At 37.4% G+C, this 14,251-nt stretch overlaps 1 protein-coding gene across 4 annotated transcripts in view; it reads right to left on the bottom strand.

The window, feature by feature from the left end:
* KSR2 (kinase suppressor of ras 2) overlaps positions 1-14,251 on the bottom strand; it is a 287,053-nt gene that overhangs the window by 202,806 nt on the left and 69,996 nt on the right. The window lies entirely within an intron of this gene.

Genomic DNA, 14,251 nt, shown 5'->3' with positions numbered 1-14,251 from the left:
AAAAAAAATGGATTCTAAAATTGTAAAACATAAAAGCTGCAGAATACTGTTTCTCAAGTTTCTAATTTCTTTGATGTGATGATCTTACAATCATAAAAATATCACAGTGATAGGCAGAACTTGGTAGAACAGGTAAATATAGTAGGTGAATATAAGTAGTTCATTGTTTTTTATGCTCCCATAGCCATATATCAATTTGTTTGTATCCCCGGACAACCCCTTTAAGTCGAAAGTTTTGAAGAGACAATGACAATTACAGCAAGGACTTCTAGATCTGGCAAGCTATTGAATTATAAAGCCCTTTTTATAAATACTCTATTGTAAAGATGTCTGCTTAGTGAAAGATCCTGTATATTTTATAAATCAATCCTTAGCACAAAGCTTCTGCAACTATCGTTCTGCAATGAATATTAAAATTTAGAAACAAGAGTGGGAAACTTGTTCTGAAATTAATTTGCTTAAAGTGACATGAAATTATTTTTAATTAGTAAAGCTCAATTTATAATCCTGAATTTTGTCTCTAAATTGAAGACACATTTGCACCGTCGTGTAAATGCTGGGGCTGCTCTATAGAGAATCAAAGATTTATCCTAATAAGCTAGTCTCCGATACAATGTTAACCTTTTTAATTCATCTCTATTTATTGAAGCGTTAATTACCTTGGCTTAATTTCCCTTGCTATTTCTCCACTGAACAGTTCAGAATAGAGGGGATGAAGGGAGTGAAAAGGCAGCTTATCACTTATAATATTCCTAGACTATAATTAAGCGTTAGCCAAATGATTTAGAAATATGGATGCAATCGGTCTGTGGCTCTTATGAAGATTAAAAATCTTGTGTTTAATAAATACTGTGTCCTACGTTTATTCCAGGTGATTCGGTTAGAAGAAATTATCTCCCCCTCCTATCACCACATCAGTGGCTACACGAGAAGAAAATTTAAGGTTGGTTATTCTGCATAAAAAGTGACATAGATAGTGACACATGCAGGTATTAGCATTGACATTTGATAGATGGAACATTTACAACTCGCTGAAAGTCATGAATAGTGTGCAAATAAACTAGGATGTGTACTAGACTTACATGATGCATCACATTTTTGATACTATTTTCAATTTCCCATACAACACAGGTGCCTCCCACACACACTACGGATTCTGTAAGAGATATAGGCACTGCAGGGGTGTCATCTCTGGTTGGTAAAATGGATCATGATTAGCTTTGTTTCAGTATTGTTGTGATTGATTTTGTAATGTAAGAGGACATGGGACAAAGTTAGGATTTTACATATCCTTTTTAGCATGCAATTTTCTTGGTGATGTATTTATTGTTTGGATATTCTGGACCACCACCATGTCTTTTTTTAATTAGTTAGTTTTTTTTTTCCAATGATCTATAATAAAGTAATTATATAGTGATTTGTGCTTTATTTGAATTTGTTGGAACCATTGAGTCCACTTTACCCCATGTATAGGTATTATAACTATTATACAGTGCAAACCTTTCGTAGGGCAACATCTTTTCCTATATTCGCTGGTCCTACCATAATCAGTTAACATTAAAGAAAGCAATAAATCTCCATACTATTTTGTATTATATTCCTTAAGAGAGAAAGAGTCATCCTAAGGCTACATTTAGACGAACATATGCCCGCCAAGCCGTAGCCGGGCGGGCATGCATATAAGCGATGGAGACGGGGGAGTGACCCCTCTCCATAGAAATGCACGGCGTACGGCCCATGCACACGGAGACATGCCCTATCTTTTCCCTTTGTACGGAGCGGTATGGTGCCACGTGTGTGTGGCACCGTTTAGCTCCTTGCGACCATTGCCGTCTATGGGGGACATATGTACGGCTGCAAGCTTGCGGCCATACATATGTCCCCCATACGGTCATGTGAATGCGGCCTTAGTCTTCATCCTAATTGTTTTTGGGGAACCCCTTTATAATAGTCATTATCCTAATATATTATATGGAATGTCAACCTTTTTTGAAGTGGGAAACTTTAAAAAAAAATTATCCTCCTTACATGTGCGTAAAATAGTAAATTAATAAACTTGTTTGAACTTTTATGACACATATTAATGTGTCTGGAATTATCTGGGGCATCAAGCTCAGTATTTCTCACCAAGCCCAGCACAGAGTTAATTTGGACACTTGCAGTTGAAATAGTTTTAGAGGTGATATCCCTATGTCCTTATAGGCCTAATTAAGGTTATGTGATAGAAAGTTGTTAATCTAATTAGTGCATGCAATAGAAGAGGAAACACGGCTATAAATGAGAAAATACTCCTTGCTCCGGCCAATTAAGTGCTAGCACTTGTAACAGAATTGAGTTTTATGCAAAAAGTAGCCGTTGTGTATTTCCTGTCAATGGATCGTCTCTTTTCTCATTTCTCCTCTTAATCAACAGTGACGTGAGATATTTAATTTCCCTCAAGTAATCAGTCTTTATCATTGTCATCATAACTTGCTCATACACTGGTCGGTGTCAAATTCACTTTTAACAATTCAATACTATTTACTGTAAGGAAGTGCTAAAAGAGATAACCCTGAAGTTTTGTAAATGGTTTAAGTTATATTACTAATTAATAAAACCTGGATGCTTCTAATGAAGAGAACACTAAATGTGGAATATATTGTAAAAGAATATGTATTTTGCCCTCACTGTTGAATGGAAAATATTGAATGGATTATGTAGATATTAAACATCTGGATACCAAGTATAGGTCATCAATATAAAATTCTTTTAAAACATTTTAGGCCCAGTTCACACCCGCTTTTTGACTTTGACTATTAAATTCTGTCGCAAATATGATAATAACAAATGACTAATGGATCCGTTACAATGTGCAATTTTGTCAAAAGACTTTTAACAGCTTTTGTTAGTGTCTGTTCGCCCCATTTTCGTTATTTCGAGCAGCAAAACTAAATAACGGAACCCAAATTGAGGGAGTGCAAACTAACAAACTCCAATGACATCAATGGACATCTTAATGGATCTGTTAGTCTTCCATTATTATCTTTTTGTGACAATAGATAAAGGACATCTACCACCAGGATGAAGGATTGTAAACCCTGTTGTGTGGCCCTTTTAGCTTCTCATGCCCTTGTTTTTAAGAGGAAAAGGCTTTAAAAATGGAGCCCCTCAGACTCATTTGCATAAATTTAGAAGCATTTTTTGGGAAAAAACAGGCATACGAAGTTAAAAGAAGAGCAGATCCTGGCATAGGGGGTACATACCAGGATGTAAGGGTGCAGGGTTTACAATCCTTCATCCTGCTGGTAGATTTAATAGCAGAAGTGTACATACACGTGTGAACTGGGCTGTAAATTCTGGGGGGGGGGATTTATCAGAACTGTCTAAGAGCAGAACAGTTCTAGTACTCAATCCAATCAGATCTCACTTTTCATTGAATAAACAGCTGTTGTCAATTAAAGCAGAGCTCTGATTGGCTGCCATGAGCACCTAGAACTGTTCTGCTCTCAGACAGTTCTGATTAATTTTCCCCATTTGTGTCAAATTTGAGACAAAGCAATGGGAGTCCTACTGTTGGCAACTGCCTTACAGTCATCCTGTCAGGATTGAGAGGATCCACTACCCACGTAAAACACAAAATTGTGTGTGTATACAGGGTGGGATGGATATCAGATATATGTCAACTATTCAGGATTATGGGGGGCATATTTGGTGGGGGTCTTTTAATTACCTAATATCCTTTATGCCACACATTACAAAAACATGAGGCAAATTGACCAACCCCTTTTTTCTTACACAATTTATTAAATACAAAATACAAAAGATATGCATATACATAATTAAAAAAAAAAATTACTTGCACCATAAATTTATGTATACATTCTTGAATCAGTTTTCACCTCTACCCACTCTCCCACCCTTCTGACCAGAGAGAAACAAAAAAAAATTGACCTTACTTTCATAACTGCTTTACTTCAACCTTTGGGCTACCGAATAGGATACTATATCCAATCTTCCCATATTTTGGCCCATCTCCCAATGTTACACTTTTTTCTGCTTGTATTCTTTCATATTGCTTAATCTTTAATGTAAAATTATACCAACCATTTATGTTTGGTGCAATTTTGGTATTCCGTTCTCTAGTGATTAGTACTTTCGCTATCGCCATTGGTCTTGCCAATAGCACCTGCTTTTCTTCGCCTATTTCTCCAGTCCTTATCCTCCCAATAATTGCCATATCTATTGTTCGAGTCAGGGATAGTAGTAGAACTTCATTAATGTGCTCAAATATTTCTGCAAAATTTGCTAATTTTGAAAAAAAAAAGGCCAACCCCTTTAAAGCTTTACATAAACATTCACTAACTTTTCATCAAAGAAGATGGTTATGGTCTGAAATAAATGTACTAAAATACGGAGTAACCACTAACTTCTGTACGGATGGCAGGACCAGAGTTGGGCCACTGCCTACAACAACCGGATCCCTGCATTTCGATTTCATCAGAAATACACATTTAGGAAGGTTATTTACATTACTCCTTAAAGGTACAGTGTTCTAATATTGCCGAAAATATAGTATTCCAGCAACTATATGCGAAACTAATACCTATCAATGACTGGAGATCATGCAGTGAATCCCCATGTTTCATAATGGGAAATATCAAACCCTGGCACCAGCACAGTATGTGCCCCGATGTGAATGTGAAAAGTCCACTTTAAGAAGGCAGCTTTTTAGTGAGCTGCATAAACTGCTACATGTAAAGATTCGGAGAGAAGGTGAGACACGGATCAACTCTCTCCTTATTTTCTTCTTGCTTGTCTTAACTGGCGCTGACATGAAATATTTCATTTCCCGGGAGCAATTAGTCTTTATCATTGTCATCAGATTCTGCTCTAAGTCATTGGTGTGTCACCAATATCTACCGAATTTACTGAGGATTCAGTTACTGAATTTCTTTTTTTTTTGGAAATGCAGAATAATATGAATTATTTCTTCAGAAGAATATTACCATATCATACCTGTTAGAACTGGCCTTCAGTCATCATCTGACCTGATATCAAACCAGTGTTCACAATCCACTTATAGCATGATCACTTCTAATCTTGTGTGTATTCCTTTGTATCACAATTCATCCATCTGATTATTTTTTATCTTATTAAAGGAAATTCATCCCTGAGAAAAGGGTAAACTTACAAATGATCCAGGGCAATAAGGTGACTCCCTACAAGCATTTAAAATATCATTAGCTTTTAATACTGCACCCACCTGATATTCATATTAAAGGGGTTTTCCCATAAATGACATCTGTTCATTACAGGTTTATTCTTAAGGCACACCTGGGTCTATGTGGAACACAGCTGCTGATAAAACATGTGAAATATCTGTAAAGTTCCCTTCTCTGTCTCAGCGATGGTGATGATGCCAGGAAACATGCAGCTTTAATCTTTCTCATCTGTGCAGGAGGTCTCTTCTAGAACATGGAAGACGACAGTAAGGATGAAACAAGGAGTATTCACATGCCGTTCTTTTGCAGAATCCAAGTTTCATTTGGTGCTCATTAGGTAACAGAGGCAAATTGCTTTTACTAATTGGCCTTGGAGACTAGAAGATTTGTTTTGGGAATATGATACTATATTCACTTTTTAATTATATCGCAAAAAATATATTACTGTTTGTATCCATTTAGGAAACCCTAGAACTGAATAAACGCCTTCCATCATTAACTGCCTCCTATGCCCCAGTCAAAGGATTATGGATTAACACAGAGTATTTTCTGAATGCAGTTAATTTATAATGACATTATTACCACCATCGCCATCTTTATTATGCAAGTTGAGCTATGTAATATAAAAAATCAACTGCATTTATTTACTTTTATTATTAAATGACAAGCTTTTTAAAAAATGAATTTGCTATGGGAATGACAGGAGAGCAATGTCCATAGATTTATGCTGTGTCAAAATAAAACTACCCTACCTTATGTTCTATGAGCTTTAAGCCATTTGTACTATGATCACATGAAGACCATTGGTTTCAGGCAGTCACGTCTGTGTTTTTTTTACTCTCTGTGTTATAAGAGTAGTGTCCCTGTTATGTATACAGAAGCAATAGCATAGTCCCACATTCCTAGTAGTGGATGTGAGTAACGCTGGCATGAAGCCTACAATTCGCTTTCAGTAATCAAATATTGGAACCTGTGCCCATGTACAAAACACCGAGACAATAAAAAGACAAAACAAGTAGAGAAGATAGTTCTCAGAAATGGGTCAGAACCAAGAGGAAAAATGCTGAACAAAATCACAAGGCAAAAGGATAGTCTGAAAACAAGCAAAGGGTCAAAATACCAGGATAGAGAGTAAGAGAATACTGCACATAGTAATTTACTAAGTTATGATACAACAGAACCTAGGGCAGACAGACTTCTTATGTGAAGTCAGTGTCCAGGCCCCAGGAAGTGATTGGACCAGAATTCTGAAATCCAAATAAGACAGAACAGCAAGGGAGCAATGTGAGTAGAGGGACATTCTGTCAGTAACAGTGTGTTAACTATTGATGAATTAGAGAAGAGCTTGTAGGGGACAGATGGGTGTGGTGCAAATCAATCACTGCAGCCATGACTATAAACCAATGTTAACATTAGCAATGTAACAGTGAAACAAAGGGGGAGAACAATCAGAAGTGACTGAGGTAAAACTGTCCTAGTTGTTCATGGAAACCAATCGGAACTCAAATATAACTTCATAAACAGCTGTGGGAAAATGAACGATGATTTTGGATAGGCTGGATTGGATTAGCACATCCTTTGCTCTACTTTACAGGGCTGTCGAGTTGGTAAACCAAACTTCTGACTTCAACTGTGACTCCACTATTTCCCTAAGTCCAACCCCGACTTCTGCTCCACCAAAATAGTTGGCAACTTCAACTCCATGACACCAACTCCACAGTCCTGGTTTCTTAATCAGTCTAGCGGTGCTGAGATGAGTGCAGGCAGAGCAGAGTGGCACTTGGAGGAGAGAAGAAGCTGCAGTTTGATGCAGGGACGAGAGAAGGTGCCAGGAAAGGAGAGGATTTTTTTTGTCAGCTCAGGGGTCTCCAGTATTTGTGTGCTTTGGGGCTCTCCAGTAATAGTATTTGTCTGCTATGGGGTCTTCAGTTCTATTTGTCAATTTGGGGGTAGTATTCAATATTTGAAGTCTCCTATGGGGTCTCCAGAAATAGTATTCTGTTTTGGGGGTCTTAACTGCTATGGGTCTCCAATATTATTATTATCTGCTATGGGTCTCTAGTATTATTTGTCTACTCTGGGGTTTCTCTCCATTATTATTATTGTTGTTTTTATTATTGGAGTCTCCCCTGTTATTACCCTTGTCTGCTCTGGGGTCTCCACTATTTTTGTATGCTCTGAATGCAGTATTTGGTTGCTGGGGTGGTATTTATTGCTGCACTGTGGTATTTATAATCTCTGCAGTGGAATTCTGTTCAGTATTGTGCGTTTTGGTGCATCTAGGGTGCTCGTTACTAGTGCAGCCTCTTAAGGTTCAGCGGTATGGCAAGGTTATTCCTGAAACAATAAATGTTGTTCACCCCTGGTCAGAATCCTTAGATCAGAAATGGAACAGACATTTAAAGGAAATTTCATCATTTTGACCATTTATTAATATTTGTGGTGTGGGTCCATTTTATCAAAACTCCACCTTCACTAAAATGGTCCCCGACTCCCACTCCACAACCCCGATACTTAACAGAGAAGAAGTCGCCAGCACGGATGTTACACTCATACCATTAATTAGCCCCATTATCTAGCCATGTTAGGTATGCAAGACATAAACATAAAATGTATCCTAAATATGTATTATAATCAAATAATTTAAGTAAGATATTATTAATATATTTTGATAAATAGCAGACAAAAAGGTGTTGTAACTATTTACTAATATATGCTTCTTCATTATGACCGAGCACAGAATTTTATGGTGGAATTCAGCATCCATTTCTGTCATTCTGCAAAAGTTGGAAAAACTTAATGAATGTTTAAGATTTAGTTCTCCAAGGTTATTAAAGAACCTGAACAATTACCCAAGAAGTGAGAAGAGAGCGGATTCTTAAGCAAACAACAATAATTTGCATACACACTAGATCATGTTTAATGACATGCAAAAGAGTATAAGAGGGAGGATGCGACCAGCGAGCAGAAGATTCATTCCGAACAATCTCCTCCCCCCTCCAGCTCCTGTCTACTCTCAGGTGAATTAAATCCATAAATAAAACACATTTTGCTACTTTTTGCTAATGAAAAACTTCAGGTGAAAATTACTTTCCCCAAACTGTTCAACCGATAATTGTAAAGGGTTTTCCTTCCTTTACACAATCTTCTGTCCTTTAAGCATTACAAACAATACAATAGAGAATAAAACATGGATGTAATAAAGAGCAACAAAATGAGATAGTATTGATGGAAAGACGACATGAAGTGAATAGAAATAGATCAGTAAAAGCACATGCAGGTTGGCACGTAGAATTTTGGTTGATCATTACAATATAGACTCCTGTATTCTCTTTGAAGTAAAAAGCATACATTTTTTATTAATTTTGTGGTAATTTCACTCTACCGGTAGTTAACTGCTGGGGTATATTTTTCTGAAGGCTAAACAATATCAAGCTGCACACCATATTTTCTAAAATTTGCAAATAAAAATGATATGTTTCAAATTCACATGCAATATTGTTTTTATGTGAAAAAAATCACTATATAATAATAATAGTAATAATCTATATTTATATAGCACCATCTTTATTATCTACACAAGGAAAAGTGATGTGGCTGAAGATGAAACGTATTTCCTGCTCTGCTCACGTGCTTGGCACATAATTACCATTTCATATTTACCTCCCAAGGACTGCCCACCCAAGACTGCCAGGACCTTCCTTAAACCTTGAGAAGCTACACTTTAGGGGCAAGCCCTGGTCTCTTGCTAGGATTGTCCTGGAGAATTCAGTATGTACTGCTTGAAATGTTCTGCTCAATTTATGGTACTTTTCTCAGATTTCTGTTCCAATAGCAGGAGAAAGCTACAAAGTATTTAATGCTGGGGATGGGCTGTTACGTGAAGCGTCAGCCAATAGCTGCAGAGCAGGAAATCTATGAAAGGGCAGCGTAGTGATGTTACACAGGGGTACCCATAGAAATTTCTGTATAGTCCAGTAACATGCGGCAGTATTTGTTACTGAAACAGTAAGTAAACTTTAGGGTAAATAGCACTTTGTGTGTACAACACAATTTCCTGAAAGGGACCAATAAAATTATATTGTATTGTATACTTTGAAAACCTACATTTAAACCATATGCAAATGAGGCTGTAGACTTTATTTTAAAGGAAATCTACCACCAAGATGTAGGATTGTAAACCAAGCACACTGACATAGTGGTATGTGCCTCATCTGATAGGATCCACTCTTATCTGATCTCCTTAACTGCTTGTTTTAACAAAAAAGGGCTTTAAAAAATATGCAAATGAGCCTGAGGTGCTCCGGGTTCCATTGCTGTTAATTGAGCCTGGAGGTTGAGCCTCAGCTTCATTTGCATAATTTGTAAACCTTTTTTTAGAAAAAACAAGGGCATAAGAAGCTATAAGAAGAGTTTTTCAAGCCAGAGGGGGCACACGCCTGTATGTCAGTGTGCTTGGTTTACAATCCTTCATCCTGGTGGTAGAATTCCTTTAACTAAAAGACCCCACAGCGTATCAAAATTAAAAGTTAAGGGGACATCTGGGTAAAAGTGACCACAACATCATTCATGTTTAATTATACTTAAGTATACAGTGTCATGCAGGGGTTGCATAAACTCTAAACTTCAGGAGGGAAAAGAGAGAAAATCTACAGCTGCTAATGGAGGATCTTAATGGGGAAAATCCCAAAAATAAACTCTTTATAATTCTAAATACGTTCTGTAAAAACTTCATATGGCAAGGAACAAAATACAGTACTGTAGACCCACAAGGTGGAGAGCAAAAGACAAAATAGTCTAATTTCATCCATTAACCCTTTATCTCTGCACTTGTTTTTCAAGTTAATGACCAGGCTAGTTTTTAGTTTTATTTTGTCAATGCCTTCTACAGGCTAACTTTTTTATTTTCCGATCACCATAGCTAAATTGGGTCTTGTTTTTTGGGGGGATGAAATGTAGTTTTTAATACCACAATTTTGGGTTTCATATGTCCTTCCCCTTCTGTGCAGTATATTTTTAAACAGTACACAAATCTGATGTTGTTTTTTGCTAAAAAAAAAAATTCAGCATTTAATGTTTAGCCTAAGTAACATAAAAACTTTGCTTACAATGATACGAAATTTATAGTTTTTTTTTATTTAAATATCTGCATAATTAAATCATTGTATGGAAAAAACCTTTTCCCATCATAGCCTTCCAAGGTCCATAACTTTTTATTTGCTTTGTCAATGTCACTATGTGAGGGCTTATTTTTTGCAGAAAGACCCGTAGTTTTTATTTGGACATATTTAGGGTTAATAAAGCTTTTTGATCTTGTTTCTTTTAGCTAGGGTTGGCACGGTTAAGGAAATACAAAATGTGTATTATGGAGGGGTGCTCAAGTGTTTAAAATGGAGAAAGTAGAACTAGAAAGGGTGCAGAGGAGAGCTACAAAGATTATTAGGGGAATGGGAGGAATAGTATACAATGATAGATTACTACACCTGGGGTTATTAATCTTAGAAAAAAGACGGGTAGACCTCATTACACTGTACAAATATCTGATTGGACAGTGCAGGGATATTTCTTAGGATCTTTTTATACTACGGCCATTACAAGGGAAAATCCTACACTCAAGAGGAGAGGCCCTTCCACCACAGACAGGGATACTTTGCTGTAAATTTCACTAGGAGAAGTTCTATTTTTGCTTATGTTATCTTGATATCTTGATAGTGTTAATAGTTTGATATTTTATTGCAAAGAAGCTGGAGAATATATTCTTAGTTTATTCTTACAATACCTACATGACATTGTGATCTGTTCAATCTGGTGTTAAATAATTAGCCAATCCTATAGATGTAACACATATAATGCTTGAGGTATCGTTATATGCTTGGTTATACCTAATAAATTGTTCTTATCTTTATTCTTTAATAAGAAATACTCACCACTATCAATAGTAAAAGTCTGTATGTTGATACATGGAACTAGATCTAATGATTAATTATAGTTAATAGCTTTGGTCTTTACCAATGATTCACCTACTTCACACATGGGAGGACACCACATAATTATTAATCTAAATGTTGGGTTGACCAGAATATGGCTCCCTGCAACCGTTTTACAAAACCTAGTAAGGCAACCAAAAATTTTTACTGGATAATACAGGTTTTTTTTTTACATTTGTTTTTGCACATTTTTACATGGCAAAGAGGCAAAAAGAAAATACACTCATTTCATCCATGTTATAGATACCAAAGCACAACTCTGTCTATCTGCCATGCTATGCCATAGCTTAAAACTGTATTAGTGCCCTGGGGATGCTGAGACAGTTTAAAACCATCTAATTTTCATCTGATCTAGGAGAATCAGCTGCAAATCGCTTTGTGGGTCCAGAACTATTGCAAGGATGGCTTTAAAGGTAAATCTGTCTTGCAAATATTAAAGAGGTCCTAATGAATTGAACCACAGTCCAGCATGCAAGTAGTGTGTTATGGAGCAAGAGAGCTGAGCAGACAGATGCATACTTTTGTATGAGATTACCGTATTTTTTGGACTATAAGGCACACTGGATTATAAGGTGCACCTGAGTATAAGGATGAATGACCAGCAGGTGGCAGACCTGTGCACAGTTCAAGGCATGTTGTCTGTAAGTACGGTTCATATATAAGGCGCACTGGATTATAAGGCGCACCTGAGTATAAGGATGAATGACCAGCAGGTGGCAGACCTGTGCACAGTTCAAGGCGTGTTGTCTGTAAGTACGGTTCATATATAAGGCGCACTGGACTATAAGGCGCACTTTTATTTTTCTGAGAAAACCAAAGGATTTTTTGTGCGCCTCATAGTCTGAAAAATACGGTAACTAAAACTTGTAACTTGTTCATCTAAATGGGATACAGGAGTATACTGGGTGTGGGGGGGGGGGTCTCATCAGATAAATACTGTACATACATAGATAGCTGTGAATCACTGATTAGGACCTCCCATTGCAGAGGTTTGAATGAATAAATGACAATCTGTACTGAATGTTTTCTACAACTACGGTATATATCAGCCAGAACAAATACTTCTCGATTACTTAATGTCCACATATTGGACAGTTTCCCAGTGACAAGAACTAAAACTTAATGGGGTGAAGTAGGAAGACAATGGGTTACAGGAGCGGCGACAACAGTCACCTTTACAAAAGGAAAAGCAAACAGATCTCAGCTTGCTCAAAAATAGTAAACCTGGGCATGGCCAATAGAAGGCAGATAATAACCCTGGCTTAAAGGAAATCCACCATCAAAATCAAGCATGCCAAACTAGTGACACTTACTCATAGGTCCAGACATTGAGACTGTGGTAATCTTTTATATTCATTATCCTTGGCCTCCTTCCTTCTAAAATCAACTTTTAACATTATGCTAATGAGCCTGAAGGGTTCTGGATAACTTCACCTGAGCCCCTACGTTCTTTAGCTTCAGAGGCCATTACGCTGTGCATGAGCACTTCCCCCTCCCACTGTGTGAGATTACAGCATGTAGAGGGGGGGAGTAATGAAGGAGCAGGGGGAAGAGCAGACAGTGCACACCAGAAGGAGCAGGAAGGCAGCAACTCAGACATCTTGAATGAATGAGAGCAGCAGGACATCTGCTTCACTAAGGACAGCACTTCTGGATCTATCCATACTGTGAAACAGCTTTTCATCAGTAGTTTTGTGTGTCACACCTCCACCTATCTCATTTAGTGACCCATCTTTCGGAATATACAACATAGGAAACTTTACAAATGTGTATATTCCATAGACAAATACATCCTCTGGATTGTATTCTCTCCCAGCAGTGTGTTACTGATGCCCTCTATAGGAAGGCGGCATTTAATACAAGCAGAAGGAAAAATAATATATACTCTAAAGGTCTTGCATTGGAGGGAGAACAGGATGAAGAAATATAAGCAGCTAGAAAAAAAACTGATAAAGAACGGTATGTTCAAACAGTGGAGTTTGACATGGACTTGACATTTTTTGATTGACACCCCTAAATTTTTTTGTGGAAAAATCGGTCAGATTGCATTCAGAATACAGGGCATGTCGCTTCTTTTCTAGTTGCATACAGACCTGTTTGAAGAAAAAAACACTGCCTCCTATTGACTGCAATGTAATTAAGTGCACCATTCCCTGCATCTAGTAAGGCACCTTCTTCAAGATCAATCCATCAATATATTCATCAGCAGAGCAGACATCGGCAGCTCCTCCATATGAAATTACCAATCTGTATTTTCATTAAGTCGACCTTGCAGTCCTATAGGCACTTGTGGGCCCCATTTATGTGATTGATCCCGCTCTAGTGGACTTATACATATGGGACAACTGATTAGTTTGATGGGTGCTCTGTTTAGCTCAATGGGTGCTCTTTGTGAGATGATTAATGCCCGTTGTAAACACTAAAACACAAGGTCTAGAACAGTGGCCGGAGGTGGCACTCAGAGTCCTCTCTATAGGCACCCATACGGTCACCCGAGCAGAGTTCGCCAGACAGGACTCAAGGCCTTTAGCAGTCCCAAGCAGCCCACGACCCTGAAAGAAGCTTAAATGATATTCCGAAACTTCTTCTTTCTACTGTATCGGTGTCGTCAGGTGCCTTAATAAGTTACTGCTTAAATAGTTATATTGGGACTTTGTGAAAAATATGTGGGTTTTTGTTGTAGTTTGGGCACTTGGTGTCTAAAAGGTTTGCCATCACTGGTCTAGAATATCTAAAATCTAAAAAGTATGTGGAATTAATTATAGAATCTGACTTTTAGGAAAGCAAACATATGCTACAGAGGAATATATGCTCTTTATTAAAAGATCTGTATGGTTAGACAACCATGCGTGTGAACTGTATTCCATCAAGTTCATGCTGTTTTGGAGTGTGGAACTTTTAAATACTCGCAGAGGTCACGCAAAACTTTTTCTAGGAGAGTAATAATACTCCTTTTACCATTTTAAAGGATCATTTTAGCCTAGGAGGAGTATAATATTTTCAGTAATAGTAAAACTCCATAGGAGTATAAAACCCTATAAACCCCTCAGACCGGGCAGTTCA

Source organism: Engystomops pustulosus, chromosome 1 (genome assembly GCF_040894005.1).
Source record: "Engystomops pustulosus chromosome 1, aEngPut4.maternal, whole genome shotgun sequence".
Lineage (NCBI taxonomy): Eukaryota > Metazoa > Chordata > Amphibia > Anura > Leptodactylidae > Engystomops > Engystomops pustulosus.
This window is presented reverse-complemented; position numbering and strand designations above follow the sequence as displayed.